At 38.6% G+C, this 19625-nt stretch overlaps 1 long non-coding RNA gene and 2 pseudogenes across 1 annotated transcript; 2 read left to right on the top strand and 1 right to left on the bottom strand.

Moving 5' to 3' along the window:
- Window positions 1-5022: 5022 nt before the first annotated feature.
- LOC133717396 (ABC transporter C family member 10-like) lies at window positions 5023-10259 on the top strand (annotated as a pseudogene).
- Window positions 10260-10841: 582 nt separating this feature from the next.
- On the bottom strand, window positions 10842-15218 carry LOC133713853 (uncharacterized). The gene is made up of 4 exons (XR_009848282.1): window positions 14835-15218; window positions 14632-14735; window positions 11903-13791; window positions 10842-11245 (listed from the first exon to the last, which is right to left on the bottom strand). It is a non-coding gene; the product is annotated as an uncharacterized LOC133713853 (long non-coding RNA).
- A 2855-nt stretch (window positions 15219-18073) lies between these two features.
- Window positions 18074-18715, top strand: LOC133717033 (cytidine deaminase 1-like; annotated as a pseudogene).
- The last annotated feature ends 910 nt before the right edge of the window (window positions 18716-19625 follow it).

The raw sequence follows: 19625 nt of genomic DNA, 5'->3' as shown, positions 1-19625 counted from the left end.
ATTCATTATTTAAATTCTGCACTTCAATTTCCATTAAAATAGGTGTCATTTACGAATTCCTTTCCAATATTCAATTTTCATTTCCAAAACAAGGCTTTTTTCTATTTTATTTTTTATTTGTTTTAAACTTTCTTAATTTATTACACATTTCAAATCCTAAATAGATACAACCAAATAATAGAAATTACAATTAATGGAATTTTAGATTGATGGAGTTAAAGATTCTATCATTTATTTATTTTTATTTTTTTTGAATAGGGGGTTTGGAACCCAGCCTAGCTGGGAGGCTCAGCCCCACGCCCGGTTCCATTTATTATATTAATAGTAGTAAAATTTATAAATTCCTACGAATTTAATAATTTTCTCATCCAAACGCACCATAATGGAGAGAGAAGCAGAATAACACTGTCAGTATTGGAAGAACCAAAAATTGACCCTTTAAGAGTCATTTGCTGACGTGGATCATTAGGAACCATTAGATTTTGAAATCGATGCTGGAAATAAAAAGTCAAGGACAAATGAGGATGGAGAGTAGCCAAGGAGAGGTATAGATAATATTGAAGGGAAAAAAAAAACTTTGTCAAAACAAATTGACAAGGACATTTACAAAAACATTAATTAACTGCCCAAAAATTAGGTAGAAAAGCATTAACTAACTACTCAGAAATCACGAGTTCTTTCTGAAATCGATGCATGTACACATCTACTAATCATTCCCCTCATCCTTAGGCTCAGGGCCAGGCCCCTCGAGTCTGCAAGAAAACATGGATTTAATTAAATGATTACATCCACAAAAAGTAAAAACTGAGGAAAACCACGTATCATGGATAATACACCTACCTGCATACCACCTCATGAAGGCAACGCAAGAAACCAGAATAATCATTTCTAACTTCTTTGTCAAGGCGTTCCATCGTGCTTTGCCCAGGATGTCGATATGCATTTCTTATTAATTCAAGGAGGTCCAATGCGCTTTGACCATTATAACATCTAACTCAACCCTTATCATCCTCGTGCTCAAAGACACTTCTCAAATCAGGTCCCATCTTAGTATCCCAACCCGAGTAGCGCGGCTTAAATGCTTCTTGTTTCAACATAAAAAAAATTTGCATACGTTTGGGAAACGTCATTAAGAGTTTAGCGTGCACTATGTTAAAAAAAGATTTCATCCTCTCATCAGCAATAGTCATAAAGAATGAATGTGTCATGAGTTTACTGATGAATTCATTGTTCCTGAGAAAAAAGATCAACATATGTATATGAAATCATTTTCATACAAGAAAGATAGTTATATTCATAATTCATACAAATGTTCAAATATAAAATTTGATCATACCCCACTACAGCCATCAAATCGAAGACAGAAAGGAATAGATCTCGTTCACTCCAATCCACCCCGGGCTGCAATATGTGAATCTTTAACAAGTCTTTCAATGCCATAAAGTCATTCATCCTCAGGGTGTCATCTCATGGCACCGGAACGTCTTTCAAACTGTGCATGCCGATGTTGATAATTTTGACTTTGCCTGATAAAACAACGTAGTTTTCGGTTTGGTCTAAACTCTTGTGATAAAGACCGTGCTCATGCACGTATATTTTGGCTTTTATAAGCAGCCTACATCAATAAGTCACAGATCAGCGTGTCTCATCTTCTTTTGAATATCTGGTTTTTTTACCCAATCACCTAGAAGGCAATCAAATCGATCATAACACAAAATCCAACTCTCTATTGCATCGCAGTAAGAGGCGAACCACACTTTCAATATTGCCTCATTATGTAGATCATAAGTTGCGGAAAAGATTTTATTTACTACTTCTTCTTCTAATTTCAAAAATCGAACCTCCCTCTCTTCACCATGTTCAAAGACTATTTTCCCATTAAACAAGGTTTGAGATGGTCCATCACAGAGGAATCCATATCTGATAATATTTGCACCTACGAGCTGCGGAAGAAGTTCCAGTCAGAGAAAACTGAAATAGATTCATAATACTCGCAAACACGGAAGAGAAAACTAGAGTAAAAAGTCAACACTGTTTAATAATTGCATACCGTACTCTTGTTGAGTCTAGCCTTGATTTTCTCTTTAGTATCAGTTAAGAATTGTTTCTGACGCTGCATATAATTTTTATCATCAGCCATGTGTGATGTTATCATCAAACAACACAAAGAAGTAGAGATTAGTTTTTGCAACCCTCAAATTAAGATGAATACACATGGTACTAGTTAAAAACTTTATATCAAGCAAAAAATGAGATTAATCATAAGGCAACTAATCAATACAGGCAGACAAAAATGCCCTAGAATTAAACAATTACCAACACAACAATGGAAAATCTTATTTCAAGAAACATACATACATTTTTTTTTTTTTGGAAGAGGGGATCAATTAAGCTGCCCCAAAGCTAGCCCAATGGGCTGATAATACAAATACCTAACCAATCTGTTGGACAAGCCCAATCAGACAAGAACTAGAAAGGAAAATTAATTTCCTCCTGAGCTCCAAGAGAGCCAGACCCAGGAAATCAATCCTTAAAGTAATAAAACCAAAAGCATAGGCTCGATAAAAGGCCCAGCCCACTACTGAAACCCTAGCAATTGCCGTCCAACTCGCGCCGCCAGCCGCACGCCGCCGACGTATCGCCGGAAACAGAACAGCCAGAAGTTCCGTGCTGATAAACCGCTAGGTAAGTGACTTGCATTTTGTAATTGCAGCCATAAGAGCCCCCTTGGAGGTTGAGGGTGAGGAGATTTGTTGAGGGATTGGTTGATTTTTGACCTGGAAACGTATGAGATTGATTGACAGATAGAAGAAAAGAAGAGAGATACATACATACATACATACATACACACACACACATACACATACAAATACACATACATATACATATACCACTACTACACAAGATTATATCAATGGCGTTTTTAAACAAACAAAAAAAGATAAGGCGTTTTTAAACAAACAAAAAAAGATAAGGTGAGCTTATAAAACAAACAACCTTGAGAGCCATCATTCTTTGCCATCTAGATCTCATATACATATACCACTACTACACAAGATTATATCAATGGCGTTTTTAAACAAACAAAAAAAGATAAGGTGTTTTTATACAAACAAAAAAAGATAATGTCATAAAAACCATTTAATGGCGTTTTTAAACAAACAAAAAAGAAAAGGTGAGCTTATAAAACAAACAACCTTGAGAGCCATCCTTCTTTTCCACCTTCGATCAGATCCAGATCCACATCTATTGGTTGCCGATGAAAGCCAAATTGCTATGTATGACAGCAAGCCTGATTGTTTACGCTTTGTAAGTTATTCACTAGACAGTATCTTGAATTTCTAAGTGTAAGTTGATAATATTGGTTTGGTGGTAAAACAACTCTTACAAGTTAGAAATGAGCTATTTGTATGAAATTTTGTGTACACTTGGTTAGAAGAGTATGTTCTGTGCCAAAGCCAATGTATCATCTCCCTTTTCAATGTAAACTCTGTGGTAGGCACATTTTTATTTTCACTGTAGCATTACTCGGTAATGTAACGATTTACAGAATCTCTTGGGTTTAACTCAGGTAAAAAGTTATCTGTCTAGAAATGCTTGAAGTCTTGAACAATGAGATTTACTTATTTTAATCAATCATCTTTTAGCTAGAATAGTACGTAAAATATGTACATCTTTACTGTAATTTGACTTTTCTTTCTTCCTTCCCCCGTATATTGGCAGTGGTCTCCCAAAGATGCACTTCATGTGTAATATATGGTTTGTTGGTTTATGCTAGTTTTGTGACGGTGCTGTGGGAGTTTTTGATGCTGATAGCTTAAGACTCAGATGTCGAATAGCGCCTTCTGCTTATATACCATCATTTTCTCTCAGGTGAGCACAAAGTATTATGCTCTTTGTTGAATAGAAACCCTGTTCCTTCTGTCTTTTTCTCTTACTATACTGAACCTAATTTGTAGATTTGCAGCGGTGGCAACCCCTCCTATCCTCTGGTTGTAGCAGCTCATCCATCTGAGCCTAACCAGATTGCAGTTGGCATGACTGACGGGTCAGTGCATGTGGTTGAACCATCTGATGCAGAGCTGAAGTGGGGTGGCACACCCTCTCAAGATAATGGTCCTTCCAATTCATCAAATCCGTCTCCTAGTGGTCAAGCATCAGAACTTCCTTCCAGGTGATGAATATGGCTAGTTAATTAAGTTATGTTCGAGATGAGTAGATGTCTCTAATCATTATTTAAGCTGTTAGGTGACCATAACTTGACATCATTTGATACGAATTCAGTTTCATAGAAATTCAAAAATAGATGTCTCTAATCATTAGTTTAGCTTTTCATCATTTGAAAAGCATAATTGACCTCGAGGGACATTTTATTGATAAGAAAAGTTTCACATTCACCAAGTGAGGGATTAGGTTGATATTCATAAGATTTACCTGTTAGGTGACCATAACTTGACATCACTTGATACGGATTCAGTTTCGTAGAAATTCAAAAATATGGTGCAAAATGATTCAATACTATATGTTATGTTATATATGGAATTAAAATCGTTTAGGGATAATTAGTTTTTTTCCCTTGTGATTGAGACACTAAAAGGAGTATCACCTTTTAACCGCATTAAGGTTTAAAAATCATTACCCCAGTTATGTTGCTTATTTTTATCTTTGATTTTTTTTTAATCCTGTTGCACATGAGAGTGTAGATCCAAGGAGTCCAAGCACGAGATTGCTGATGGTGAAGTTAGAGGCATACTAAAGGTGATTACATCCACTGGGAGATTTTGGTAAGCTGTTATCTCAATCTGAAATTTCCCTCCTTTTTGTTTGTCATACTGATGCATTATTCTGGGTGTCTTTAATTTGTTTACACTAGTTAATGTATTCATGGTATCAGAGCGGGTTACCCACGTGTGCATGCCTAACGGCCACACGGGCTCCACGTCACCCAAAAGTTGTCCACGTGTATGGCTTGAAAATTCGTCACACGTGCGGGGGCGTGTTGAGAATATATACATCCTACATGGGAAAAATGGGACCTTGCCTATGAGTTTATAAGGGTTTGGGCCACTCCATCCATTGCCAATTGGTTTTGGATGTGAACCCCAGATCACTTTATCATGGTATCAAAGCTCATGGGAACTACCCCACCTGGGTTTTCCTGATGCAGCATCGCCTTAGGGGTCATGGTTTTTTGAAGTTTGTGGATGGCTCTCATCCCTGTCCGCCTCAATTTCTTGTTTTGTGATCGCAAATACCTTGTCACCAGAAGCACTCACTTTGGTAATTGGTTGCTCATCTGCAATGGAGGTATGGCTTAAACTTAAGCAGAGATATGCTACAGTTTCAGAAGCTCATATTATGCAATTAAAATCTATTTTGTATAATATACGAAAGGGTGGTGACTCTATAGAGAAATATCTGCTGAAATTCAAGAGTGTTAGGGATCAATTAGCTGTGCTTGGTGTACAAATATCTGATCAAGATATGAAGGCTTTGATTCTTGCTGGACTCCCTACTCAGTATGGTAATACAAGGCAGATTATAAGAGGCGAAAACAATATTGATTTAGAAAAAGTTAGATCCTTGCTATTATCTGCAGAGTGTGAAATAGAACTTGAACACAAAACTTCTTCTTCTTCTTCATTCTCAGTAGCTCCTATAGCTTTTCTTTCTAGATTTCTTTAGCTTTTATCAACCTTACCATGAATTTCAACAGTTAAGACTTAAGATGCATGGAAAAGAAACGTACATTTGTTTTTGCTTGGTTGTTGACTTTCTTGTTATGTACATCTTACAGGCATGATTGGGACAAATCAATTAAAGAGCATGCTATCCTTTCAGCTGAAGCAGGTACGTGGGTCTTCAAGTATTTATGGTTGTCGCATATATTCATGTACACACGGGCACAAGCATGATTCTATTTCTTGTCTCTATCTCCCAGATTATGATTTCTCTTCCTGATTGTCTGATTTATGAAGGTTCTGTCAGAGTATCCTGATGCAGAAAAGACTATTGAGCAGCAAAATACTACTTTAGGAGAAACCTACCTAGAACTGGCCGGTGAAGAGGTTGGATGAAGGTATCCTCATTCGCCTGTATCATATATGATATCCAATTTATTGTTATGTCCTTATATCTGTTGCTCCCTTTTGTTACTCCTTGAGAGCCATGTGATCTTTACACCCTACACTATCTCATGTACTGACAATCTAGGCCATTCTGGGTTTGTGTGAAAATGGGTTGGATGGTACTTGCTAATGGCAAATCAAGGTTCGGGGTTCTTGGGTTGACTGATAATCGAATCTGGGCTTTCTAAACACTGGATGACTAGGGGGATAATCGTTCACAGTGGAAGACTTGAAGCTGCAGTTCTCTTTTAATTTAGTTTATATTTTCTTTTTTATAAGCTAGTTTAGTTTATGGTGTTATGGGATTTATAGTTTCATAGGATTTTCAGTTACTTTTGTTTTTATGGCAATTGTTTATAGTATGTTTCTTCATTGCAGCTCTTCATGGTTTTACCGAAGGTCCTCCGTTTACCCTTCAGAGGCTTTGAGAGGTGATCACTTCAACTTTATAGTGTGTATTTTTGTGATGAAAATGTCCAGCAGGTATTCTTAATTATTGTGTTCTGCGTCTCACTGTTAACAGTTTTCAAGCACTTTGATAGTTGTGTTAAATTGTCTACATTAGCTACCTTTCTGAAACTGCTATCCCTGTCTCTCCTTTCATCTTTGTGCACCCGTTAGATGGTTCCACTATTATTTCTTACTGAAAAGCCTGTGGTATTTCAATATCATTTGGTACCCTCTGAGTTCATTGTAGACTGTTATAATGAGTGCAAGTCTTTTGCTTATTTGATATGTTAAATATGATTAAAAAACACAAAATATATGTTTGCCACATATAATTTTTGTTTTGAATTTTTTGTCAAGCAGATCCTATTGGATGCGCGCAGCATCTACCCGAATCTCTCAAGGCTTGCTCTAGCTCTAGAAAAGGTATATTAACCCAAAACCTTACACTGTTTTCCTCCACTTTAATAGTTTCTTTTCAAAGTTTAGGCTTCTGAGCTAAATGTTTAGTTGATAGTGCAAAGGACAAAACACCAACAGTTGAGGGGGAAATTGTTAAACTTCTCCCTGTAAATTAAAGGGTGTCATTTCTAAAGTTCATTAATTAGTTTGATTTTATTAGATTTTGTATTTTATATTTTATATTTTATTTCATAGCATTACCACTTGTATTTTTCTTGATTGTAGAACAGCCTATTGGTGACATCTATGCTGACTATTTCACTGGATCCGTGTCCGCATTCAGTATTGCAAAAGACAGATGAATCAGAAAAAGTAAGTGAAGAACCTAAACTTCACTCTGACGCAAATGGGGTGGAACCTATGGTAGGTGACAGGGATGAAGTAATGGACTAATGGTAGAGGTTGAGGAGGCTGATATTGAACTCTAAGACTATAATCCAGACTGTTGTCCGTCCTTGCATTTTTGTTCTCTGGAGTTGTCTGTGCTCTATTGCTCTTCGCCGTCATTTTCTGAAATGAAATGTCAGTTAAGATGGTACTAGATACTTTTCCAGGAGCGGCATTGTTGCTGTTATGTGTTTTCAAGGGGTATAAGTATGAAGATGGTGATGAGATAATCAGATCTAGTGACAATGGCCTTTATACCCCTCTTAATGGTGAGTCCAATGGAATTAGTAAAGGTAATGATCATGCAACCCCATTTAGCAAAGCTGGATTGTTCAGTAAAATGTCATTTTGGTGGTTAAATTCATTGATGAAAAAAGGTAGGGAGAAAACTCAGGAGGATGAAGATATACCGAAGTTGCGAGATGAAGATCGAGCAGAAAGTTGTCATGGGAAATTCTTGGAGCAACTGAGGAAGCAGAAACAAATTGAGCCATCTTCCCAGTCATCAGTGTTAAAGACTATAATCCTATTCCACTGGAAGGAGATTTCACTATCTGGTTTGTTTGCTTTGCTGAAGATACTTACTATAAGTGCTGGACTGCTGGTCCTTTGCTTCTCAATGCCTTCATTAGGGTTGCAAAGGGAAATGAAAGTTCCGAGCACGAAGGCAGTGGTACTTCAGGTGCAGGCTTATTGCTTTGAAAGTTAGGTCTTTGCCGACAGTAGCCATTGACAACAAGCAATTGAGATTATCTAATGCTGCTAAGTTGACACATTCAGGCTGTCAGATTATGAATGAATTATGTTACTGTGGATGCTTGGGATTGGAGAGTTTCCATTTTGGTTCCATCAGACTTGGACTACTAGCATCCAGCCCTGTTTTTCTTTGGTAATCCTTTACGCGCAGTCGGCTAGCTACATTTGCAGCCTTTTGGTAGTGAATACTTTTGAGTGTGATTTATTATGCTTCAATTGCTGAGCTACAACATAAGTTCCAGACTAAGCTTATGAAGGCACAAGATGACTTTCCACTTCTGAGGCTCTAGTGAACATGAAGGTCTTAAAGTTATATGCATGGGGAATGCATTTCAAGAAGGCAATAGAAAAGTTAACGAAGGAGGAGCACAAATGGATATCTTCAATGCTGTTAAGGGGAGCATATAGTACTTATCTCGTTTGGTCAACTCCTGTTTTTGTCTCTACTGCAACATTTGGAGCATGCTATTTTCTCAAAATTCCGTTACATGCAAATAATGTATTCACTTTCATCTCAACTTTGCGGCTTGTTCATGGCCCCATTCGATCCATACCTGATGTTTTTGCGGTTGTCATTCAAGCCAAGATTGCATTTAGCCATTTACCCATATTGTGAAATTCCTTGAGGCACCTGAGCTGAAACTTCAAATGTCCGGAACTGCAACATGAAGAATGTAGCTCACTCCATTGAAATTAAGTCAGCCAATTTTCATGGGAAGAGAATTTTTCGAATCCATAGTTCCATACTGAGAAATATAAATTTAGAGGTCAGACCTAGTGAAAAGGTGGCTATATGTGGAGAATTTGGCTCAGGCAAATCAAGCCTTCTAGCTGCAATTCTTGGAGAAATTCCAAATGTGCAAGGAAATGTAAGTTGCTACTCTTCTCTGTTAGCTTTCTAAATGGGGTCAATCTAGTTGTAAATTTCTTTAAAAAGAAAAATGTAATAAATATAACCATATCATTTTCTTTATCGACTTTCAGATTCAAGTTTATGGGAAGATGCCTGTGTTTCTCAAACAGCATGGTTCCAGTCAGGAACAATACAAGAGAATATTCTCTTGGGGTTCTGGTATGGATAGTCAGAGATACCGGGAGACGCTTGAGAGATGCTCACTAGTAAAGGACCTTGAGCTGCTTCCCTACGCATTACCAATATACTTCAAACTTATTTTGCACATGGGGCTAGTCATGTCTGGTATGTTCTGTGTTATTCATGAATATTAACATCAGTAGAGAAGTTGGTTTGTTAACAGTTGATGTTGGATGGGGAGATCCTACAAGCAGCTCCTTATATCATTTAATGGCCTCGAGCCAAAAATTTCAGGACCTTGTTAATGCACACAAAGAAACTGCTGGTTCTGAAAGGCTTTCAGATGTCACTTCTGCTCAAAACTCTGGAATATCATCTAGAGAGATTAAGAAGACTTACGTGGAGAAGCCACTGAAAGCAAGTAAAGGTGATCAACTGATTAAACTAGAAGAGAGAGAGACAGGAGACACAGGTTTCAAGCCATATATACTGTATCTGAAACAGAACAAAGGGTTCTTGTACTTCTCAACCGCTATTTGTCTACACTTCACTTTCATTATGAGTCAGCTGATTGCACAGAACTCTTGAATGGCTGCTAATGTTGGTAATCCGAATGTTAGCACATTGCGACTGCTCGTGGTTTACTTGTCAATTGGATTCTTTGCAATAATTTGATGTTTTGTTTAGATCTGTTGCAGCAGTTGTTGGGGGTCTTGAGACATCAAAGTCTTTGTTTACAATTACTAAACTCCCTTTTTCGTGCAGCCATATCATTCTATGACTCAACATCACTGGGAAGGATACTTAGTCGAGTATGCATTATAAATAGAAACTTTGGTTTATAGACTAGCAGGCATGAAAGATATATACTAATAGCTTTATGTACTGCATTGTTTCATGCCTAGGTTTCATCTGATCTGAGCATCACAGATCCTGATATTCCATTCAGCATAGTATTTGCTTGTGTAGCTACCATGAATGCCTATTGCAATCTTGGAGTGTTGACTGTTGTTACCTGGCAAGTCCTGTTTGTCTCCATACCAATGGTCTGTGTCGCAATTCAGCTAGATGAATTTGGCACCACAAATGTCATTTTGGATCTTTATGGCTTTTGTTATAGACCACCAGCACCAGGCACCTTATTAGCAAATCGCATAAAACACAATTATTAGGGATATCAAATTTGCATCTCTGAACTTTTGGGTCAGAAATCAGTCACTCTTCAATCATTTGGAATTGATGGGACAAAGACAAATCAATCATCTTATTGACACAAAAATCCACATTCGCTAAAGAAGCATTAGGGTTGTGCCGACTTTATATGAGCAACCAAACCAGTCTTGACGCAAGAGTACAAACCAGTTTATACCAGGAGCCAATGATGGATGACCATAAAATTGCTTAAAGGAACTGCAAGATGCCAAATTCTTCAGAGGACTGACTAGCCATACATTCCAGAGCAATTGGCTTTCTTTGTAGGTGGTGTATGAAACCTATTTGACCATTTCTATTCTATCAAAATATTTGGCAAGTCATATAAATAAGGCTAATAGACTGAGCACCGCACAGCATATTTGTCCCAAACTCCCACTAAGTAAGCATTAACAACCATACCAAACACTTACATATAAAAATCACCAAAAATCTAACGAAATATAATTTGCAAAACACAACATTATAGATCCAATGTGAAACAAGATTTTGAGGTTGTCCACGAAATTTGCAACATTAGGAAAACTACCGAAATCCATAAGAGTAAAGTAAAGGCTACTTCAACAAAACCACATAAGAAAAATACAGCCTTCATTCCTCGGTATTGATGGTTGCCCTCTCGCTAACATAGATACCATCAAGAAACTTCCTGATATCCTTGTTCTTGACATGGCATTTCTGTCAAAACAAACATGAGAACACATGACTGAGCACAAGACAGAGAAACTAGTTCAATATCATTGCCATCCAATATCAGCTCATCCTTCACCTTCTCAGATCGGAGGATAGAAACACCATCAAGCATATCCACCTTTCTCACCTGACAGAGCAACACCATAATTCATCAACGACAGGACACAATATAAACCTAACATTGCCAACAGTATCAAAGATAGTTCATACATAGCTCAGTGGAATCCATGTTTAACCAATTACAGAATACAAGTGTTTGTCATCTAAAAATACAATAATGACACAAACATAGCATTTATCAGAAACTTGTTATTCAGGTTGATGAATATCATGAAGCCAAAGAAGTGTCTTAGGCAGTTCAAAGAGTGACATAAAGGCTCATCATTCAGAAACGCAAACATACATAAACCCTGCATTTCTCTTAAGCTAGTAATTCAGGTCCATCAGCTCAAGCAACAACTTGAATCTCTTACCACATACATTTGATTTAATCAACTTAACTTCTCAAATACCAATTTCACCATTAGAAATTGGCACAACAAATCATAGTAACAAGATGTCAAATCACCCTTCCTAAACTTAAAAAGAAGCGCCACCATCTACTGGTCCGGCACATAACATACCACTATCCAACTAAAACAGAACACTAGTTCAAAAAGAATTGCAGAAGCCTAAAACAGAAACTAGTTCAAAAACAAAATGCAGAAGCTTCTGTTTTCCCTAGCGATACACTTTCATTCCAGAAAAATACCCCAAACCCTTGAACATGGAAAATAAATTGTACCTTTATAAGTACTTGTGCAAGCGATTCAAGAAGTCGGGATATAAGCTCGTGATCTCACAGTCAAGTGAAATAAAGTCTTCTGACTCAAAATGCGTGAATGCATTTGCCAGAAATTGGATAAGATCCCTCACTCTTTCGCCGTCGTACTCGACATCTTCATGGTCATAGAAGTAACCCAATATGTCAGAGAATAGGGCTAAGAAGATATTCAGTGCAGCTTCTAAGTTGAATGATGATGAAATTTTAGCGCCTCGATTCCTGAAGTATAATGAGCAGAAGAAAAGTTGGATTATGTGCTATGACAGATTTGATCATTTTCTGACTGCTGATGATGCAACCAACATATACACAGAATCATTTCAAAGAAAATGAAAAGATGCCGAATCACCGATTAGGTACGTGCAGCAGCCTTTTGATCTCTCTTGGATGCTTTTTATACTAATTATTGTGTATGCAGCAAGCTCATGATATCTATGAAGTACATACATGGACGTCGACTTTTTCATAGGGGTCTAAAGGAAAGATGCAATTACGTTGTGGTATCTGGTGAAATCAAGATTGTTTTAGCTGGCAGCTTGCTTACTTGGGAGGACTTGAAAATTCCTAAAAATTCATCTGGGAGAAACGAGTAGAAAGTCAGAGGCCTCCAAGACTTGACAGATTTTAGGGACATGCTAAAAGATCTGATGTCGGATGCCAACATTGATTGGAAGAGTCGAGAAACATTCTTTTAATTTTTTGATAAGAATCCAGACTTTTGGTAAGATACACACACGCGCATATGCTCAGTTAGTTTCCTTTATCATCTCTTATACGTAAAGCATATATACGTATTATTAACTTTACAATTTTCTTGTTTTAGGTACGAGTACGACCACTTTGTTGATAAACTGATCGAGCATCCATCTATGAAGAATTCTTTTGACAGCACAAAGTATTTTGAAAAAATAGAGTATGACATAGTCACAAATCAGCTTCGCAAACCTAATGTACTGATGGGAATAAGGCTAGGAAGATTTATGTACATTAGGTTTGCGAAGCTGATTTGTTACTATGTCATACTCTATTTTTTCAAAATACTTTGTCTTGTCAAAGGAATTCTTCATAGATGGATGCTCGATCAGTTTATCAACAAAGTGGTCGTACCCGTACCTAAAACAAGAAAATTGTAAAGTTAATAATACGTATGTATGCTTTACGTATAAGAGATGATAAAAGAAACTAACTGAGCATATGCGTGTGTGTCTCTTAACAAAAGTCTGGATTCTTATCAAAAAATTGAAAGAATGTTTCTTGACTCTTCCAATCAATGTTGGCATCCGACATCAGATCTTTTAGCATGACCCTAAAATCTGTCAAGTCTTGGAGACTCTGACTTTCTACTCGTTTCTCTCAGATGAATTTTTAGGAATTTTCAAGTCCTCCCAAGTAAGCAAGCTGCCAGCTAAAACAATCTTGATTTCACCAGATATCAGAACGTAATTGCATCTTTCCTTTAGATGCCCATGAAAAAGTCGACGTCCATGTATGTACTTCATAGACATCATGAGCTTGCTGCATACACAATCATTAGTATAAAAAGCATCCAAGAGAGATCAAAAGGGATCAAAAGACTGTTGCACATACCTAATCGGTGATTCGGCGTCTTTTCCTTATCTTTGAAATGATTCTGTGTATATGTTTGTTGCATCATCAGCAGTCAGAAAATGATCAAATCTGTCATAGCACATAATCCAACTTTTCTTCTGCTCATTATACTTCAGGAATCGAGGCGCTAAAATTCCATCATCATTCAACTTAGAAGCTGCACTGAATATCTTCCCAGTAAAGTATGATTTTGAAGCCTTGTAGTTGTGCAACTCGTACCTTGTGGTGGTTAAGGTTATTACCTACAGATAACAAAATTTTCCAATCATGCTCCACCTTATCACATTAACATGCACAGGAAATAACTAATACAATCAAACATGACAAAGGTTGGAATGGTCGGACTCTATTCTGAGAGGAGAACCCCAGCAGAAGCAGGATTTAGACCTCATATCTCGTCTTCTTCAAGGTAGTAAAAGACAAGAGGGTCAAGAGTTGAGGGTTCATAAAGAGCATGATCATGAGAGGGCGGCCAAGAGTTGTGTGAGTGGGATGCATGAAAGTAATGATGCTGCATACACAAAGTATCCAGAGAAGGGATTTCCATTTCAGATAGATGGACTTGGCCCTGGTGTTGCGAGTCAAGGTACTGCATGTGATGGAGTTATGTTAGCAGGGGAGGATTTAGGGGGTGGCATGAAAAGCCTTTGTGGTCTGAAGGTTTTGCAGAAAAAATTTCATGAAAGAGGGGCTTGCTGCTCTGTGATACCCTTTTTCTTTCTTTTATTAACTGACCAAAATGACACGTTTTATCCTTATTTGAAGGAAGATAAACATTGGTGTTTATCATTTGTTTAAAAGCTGAGTTTCTCTACAGCACAGACTCTACTACATCTCTCTTATCACCAATACACTTTCCTCTAATCATTTCATGAATTTTTCTTTTCTTTTTTGAAACTTAATCTAAAGTTTCTTTGTCCCCATTTGTCGGTTTTGACTTTTGAACATAAAAGGGATATCTTGTCCTATGCTAGGAAGATTATCTGTTTATAATTAAGCAGTCAATTGTTATTCTTCCCGAAATGAAAACATGACAATACCTTCGATCTCTTAAAAAAAAAAAAAAAAAAAAAGGACAATACCTCTTTCTTGTTGAGAGTATGCTCATATTTGGTCTTGATATTTTCAAAAATAGTGTCTTCATGGATCAGATATTGATCTCTTTAGGCTATTGAAAAGCTTGTATCTTTTCAGAGAAAAAAAAACAAAAAGAAAAGAAAAGGTCAGTAGTGTAAGCATGTCCAAAGATCCATAAGAAAAACAGGGAGAGCTAACCCGTCCTTACCCTTTTCAATGCCACTGGTCGGAGTCTACTGGAAGCCCATGAAGAGAGACAGCGACGAGAGCGAGATCCAGATCTAGATTGGCTCTATACGGCGTCATTTCGGCACAGCTTCCTCCTTTTTCAGAGAGAAACGAGTAGAGGGGACTTTTGAACAAATGGGTTACGGGGAAGGGTTTTGCTGAGGGAGATGAGGGCGGTGGGGTTTTGCCGGATACTGTACGTCGAGAATGAGAAGTTTGTGGAGGCGTTGGCTGTGAATTCTGCTGTAGAAGTAGGGACAGTGGCGGACCCACAGACCACTACCACTTGTTTTATGTTCAGAACTTCAGATGCTAATAAACATTTCTCGTACTTGTGCCCAAATTTCATTCAAGACTTTTTAAGTTTAATAAATACACCACCAACTAGTAATTAAATTTGGAAAAACCATCAACATATATAGAGGTGGAATGTGGATGTCGATTATCACGGCGGGGCTACCTCGCTCCGGTTTATGACGCAAGCAATCAATGTAAAACAGAACAAGACTATATTAGATGAATCAAGAGATGATAACATCTATCTAGCTAGATATATAGAGTATATATCTCAATTAGGGTTGGGCTCGGTGCGGTTCAGTCGGTTTGGGCCTGAAACCGCAACCACACTGCATTATTCGGTGGGCTCATTTTACGCACCGCAACCGCTTTTACAATGTTTGGACTACATTTTCGGTTGCACCGTTTTATCGGTGCGGTGCGGTTTGCACCCAAACCGCATAGTAAAACATCCAACTAAAACCTGGAAATTTGGCAGCCTCCAAATTTGAAAGAAAAAAAAATCAACTAAAACTTGAAACATTCTACTTCCAGCAAACCAAATTCCCAACTACTAATCAACCAAATGTGGAAAAAATATAAGCAAACACTAGAAGAAACATACAGACGGACAGACCAACTACTAATAGTCTAATACACTCAAAGTCTGAATAGATTCAAATTACAGAGCATTCCCAAAGTTCAAATTAACCAAATGTAGAAAAGGAATTACAGACCATTCCCAAAGTCTAAATTCACCAAATGCAGAAAACTGAAAAATAAATGGCAGTCCGACAAAGAACAAACAAGCAAATGCCAAACTGCAGCGCCGCCGAGTGCCGACTTCCATCTTCCTCCAAGCAATCCAGCCTTTCACTTCATTCCTCAGTATCACTAACAACACTTGCTCCTCCATCTATCCATCAAATTCCCAACAATTGCAAAACAGAAAAACAAAAACAAGTAAGCCAACATTGCAGCTCAATGAACTCATTATACATGTGCAAAACAGAAACTGAACAAGCCATTATTATACCATTGCAAAACAGCAAACATGAAAAGTTGAAAACTCTTACCAATTTTCAGCTTTTCCAACTCCTCATAAAGCTGCAGCTCATCTTTGGTTGGTTCCTTATATGCATCAAATCCCGCTCCCCTTAGCCAATCACTTAAGCAAACCAATCCTTCAACCATTTTAGGGGTAAGAGAAGCTCTAAAAGGGTCCACCACTCTCTTTCCAAGGCTGAATGCAGATTCGGACGCCACGGTTGAAGCAGGTACAGCGAACACATCCTTGGCAATTTGGGACAAAATGGGGTATCTTGGAGCATTCTCCTTCCACCAAGCCAAAATTTCAAACTTGGGGTTCAAAGGGTCTTCTGAAGCTTCCAATAGATACTTGTCCAGCTCATTCTTGATCACCACAACATCTTTCTCTTGCCGCAAAAGCTTGAACTGATGCAGATTAGCTGCATGACTATCCTCATCAGCTTGCTGATGTGTAGACTCGATCCTTGGCATTGTCACATTCCTTGAAGCTGCTGCAGCAGCTGGATCTTCGTCTGCAATTCAAGAAAAAATTGTTCAATTAGTGTATACTTGTACTATAAACTGAGATAAAATCAAAAATATGAAAACAGAAAAAACAGTAAAGAGTTACCTGCATAAAAATCAAACAGTGAGCTCAAGGTTGTCCTCATGTCATCGATCATCACTTGCACACATCCTTGATCTGCTTGCAGCTTTGGGAAGAAGAATTCAAGATACAATAGCTTGTATCTTGGATCTAAAACCACGGCAATAAGAAGAATTTTGTTTAAATCTTCAAGTTGCAGCCAATACTTGTCAAACTTCCTTTTCATCGAGAGGATCCCTCTTCTGGATGCCTATATAAGCACTATCATGCTATGAAAAGTGACTGGAATTGAAAGCAATAACAGAAGCTCCTCAAGATCAAAGTGAACCAGGTTCGATCTGAGGACAATGTGGCAGACTTGTCAAGATCAAAAACGATAACACCAAGGACAATCAGCAACAACAGAAGCTCCTCAAGATCAAAGGTTCGATCTGAGGACAATGTGGCAGACTTGTCAAGATCAAAAACGATAACACCAAGGACAATCAGCAACAACAGAAGCTCCTCAAGATCAAAGTGAACCAGGTTCGATCTGAGGACAATGTGGCAGACTTGTTTACTAAGTCATTACCTAAATCCATGTTCGAGAAACATGTGGCAAGAATTGGCTTGCGGAAATTATCTGAACTCCCATGATCGTAGTCATCAGGGGGAGATGTCTACATGTTCGTCTCGAAGCGTGAAGGGTGTGTTGTGCTCTTTTTCCCCTTCGACCGAGGTTATTTTTGTCCCACTGGGTTTTTTTTACTCGGTAAGGTTTTTAGCGAGGCAACGAGAGAAGCACCGCGTTTGGGCAATACAAGGGGGAGTGTTCAAGTAAAACCCTAATTTGTGTTTGGCCCAAACTCTAAGTTACTTGACCTAATGGTAATAGGGTTTAATTAGAAGAATCTAGAGATTATCTTTTCTTGTATGATTCAGACTCTATGCATTGTAATCCTCTATATAAAGAGGCCCCTATTATCAATGAGAATACACAGCAAATTCCTCTCAAATATCGATTCCCTAAAACAAAAACAAAATAAAGATGTTATATTACACATATCCATCAATCCATATAAAAAAAAGGATTAATTTCAGTTTTGAGGTTTGGGGGTGTCAATGACACTCTCAATTTTGAATTTTTACCCCCCAAGCTTTCCAATTTTAGTCAACCGTGTCCGCTCTGAAGGCTAAAATGGTCATTTCAAAATCTTTTTCACTTTCAGGGGTTTCTCTCTCTCTCTCTCTCTCTCTCTCTCTCTATCTGCAACTCCAAAAATCGAATTTGCACACATTCCCTCACTTCGCTCTTCCTCCTCATCCTCACTTTGATCCAAAAACCAATCCCCTACTCCCGAAACCTAGATCGACTAGAAACACCACCTCTCCCCTAAAATGGACCGACCCAGATTTGTAATCGAAGCCTCGGAGGCCGAGTCAATGGCCAAGCAGAAGGGCCTCACCATCGTCCAGCTCCTCCCATCCTTCGTCGAGCCCGCCAAGGCCCTCACCCGGGTCCCTATCTCCAAATTCCCTGTCGGAGCCCTCGGGTACGGGTCCTTGGGTTGGGTCTTCTTCGAAGTCAACCTCTAGTTCTCGGGCCTCCCCTTCCACTACTCCGTCCACGCTGAGCAGTTCCTCGTCACCAATCTCTCGATCCAGTCGGAGCCCCGCCTCGAATACGTCGCCGTCTCCGCCGCCCCCTGTGGCCATTGCCGCCAATTCTTCCAAGAAATTTGCCGCGCCCAAGATATCAAGATCCTCGTCACCTCTGCCGAGGCCAGAGAAGACGACGGCGACAAAAACGACACGTCTTGCAGCCAATTCAGCCCCCTCTGCCACCTCATCCCCACCGATTCGGCCCCAAAGGCCTCCTCGGCGAGGACGTGCCTGTATTCCTCGAGAAACACAACAATGGCCTATCTTTCACAACAATGTTAGTGTTTCGATTCGATTGTGGTTATTGAGAAAACACTAAATGTGTGAATGAATAGAATAAGAGATGATTTATAGCTGTATGCTAGTGCTGCCATGGGTTGTGCCTTTTGCTTCGTTTGGGTTTTGATTTCCATTTTTGGAGTTGCAGATCTGTGAGAGAGAGAGAGAGAGAGAGAGAGAGAGATAGGGTTTTTTTGTCTTGAAATGACCATTTTAGCCCTCAAAGTAGGTTAGATCGTCAAAGTTAACATTCAATTTGGACGAAATCTGAGAAATTGGACACGGCTGACTGAAATTGGAAAGCTTGGGGGGTAAAAATTCAAAATTGAGAGTAGAGGGGGTGTGATGACACCCCCAAACGTCAGGGTAAACTGAAATTAATCCTAAAAAAAAATAGTTAAACAATGTACATAGATCAATTTCAAATGTAAGTACTTACATATCCGCGATTTCTAGGGCTGGGCTCGGTTCGGTACCAGAGCCTATGGCGATATCATGTACCGTACCAACTTATATTGGTACACCAAAAACCACACCACTACCGGCCACAAAATCCAGCATATCGAGAAGTCGATATATGAATTTAATTGGTCGGTGTCTGTAACCGAGTTTGATATTGGGCAGCTCGCAACTCCACTGACCCAATTGTTTCTCTTTACGACCCAGACCAATTTACTCAAAGTTGTTGAAGAATATTGACTCTAGTGTAATAGGATAGAATGTTCCAGATTCCGAGTTCTAGTTAGAGTAGGAATCCTTGTATTCCTAGATTATGTACTTTGTAATCCCTATATATATGGCTCCTTCATTCCAGCTTGGCTACGAAGATGGGTATATCTGTGTTTGTTCTGGTGCAGTGCCATGATTGCTCATACGATGGGGCACTATATGAAGTAAAATTTGAGCGTAAAGAATCTGAAGAAGCTGCGGGTGAAGCTG

Source organism: Rosa rugosa, chromosome 6 (genome assembly GCF_958449725.1).
Source record: "Rosa rugosa chromosome 6, drRosRugo1.1, whole genome shotgun sequence".
In the NCBI taxonomy this organism is placed as follows: domain Eukaryota; kingdom Viridiplantae; phylum Streptophyta; class Magnoliopsida; order Rosales; family Rosaceae; genus Rosa; species Rosa rugosa.
The sequence above is the reverse complement of the archived record's forward strand: the minus strand, read 5'-3'. Positions and strand labels throughout refer to the sequence as shown.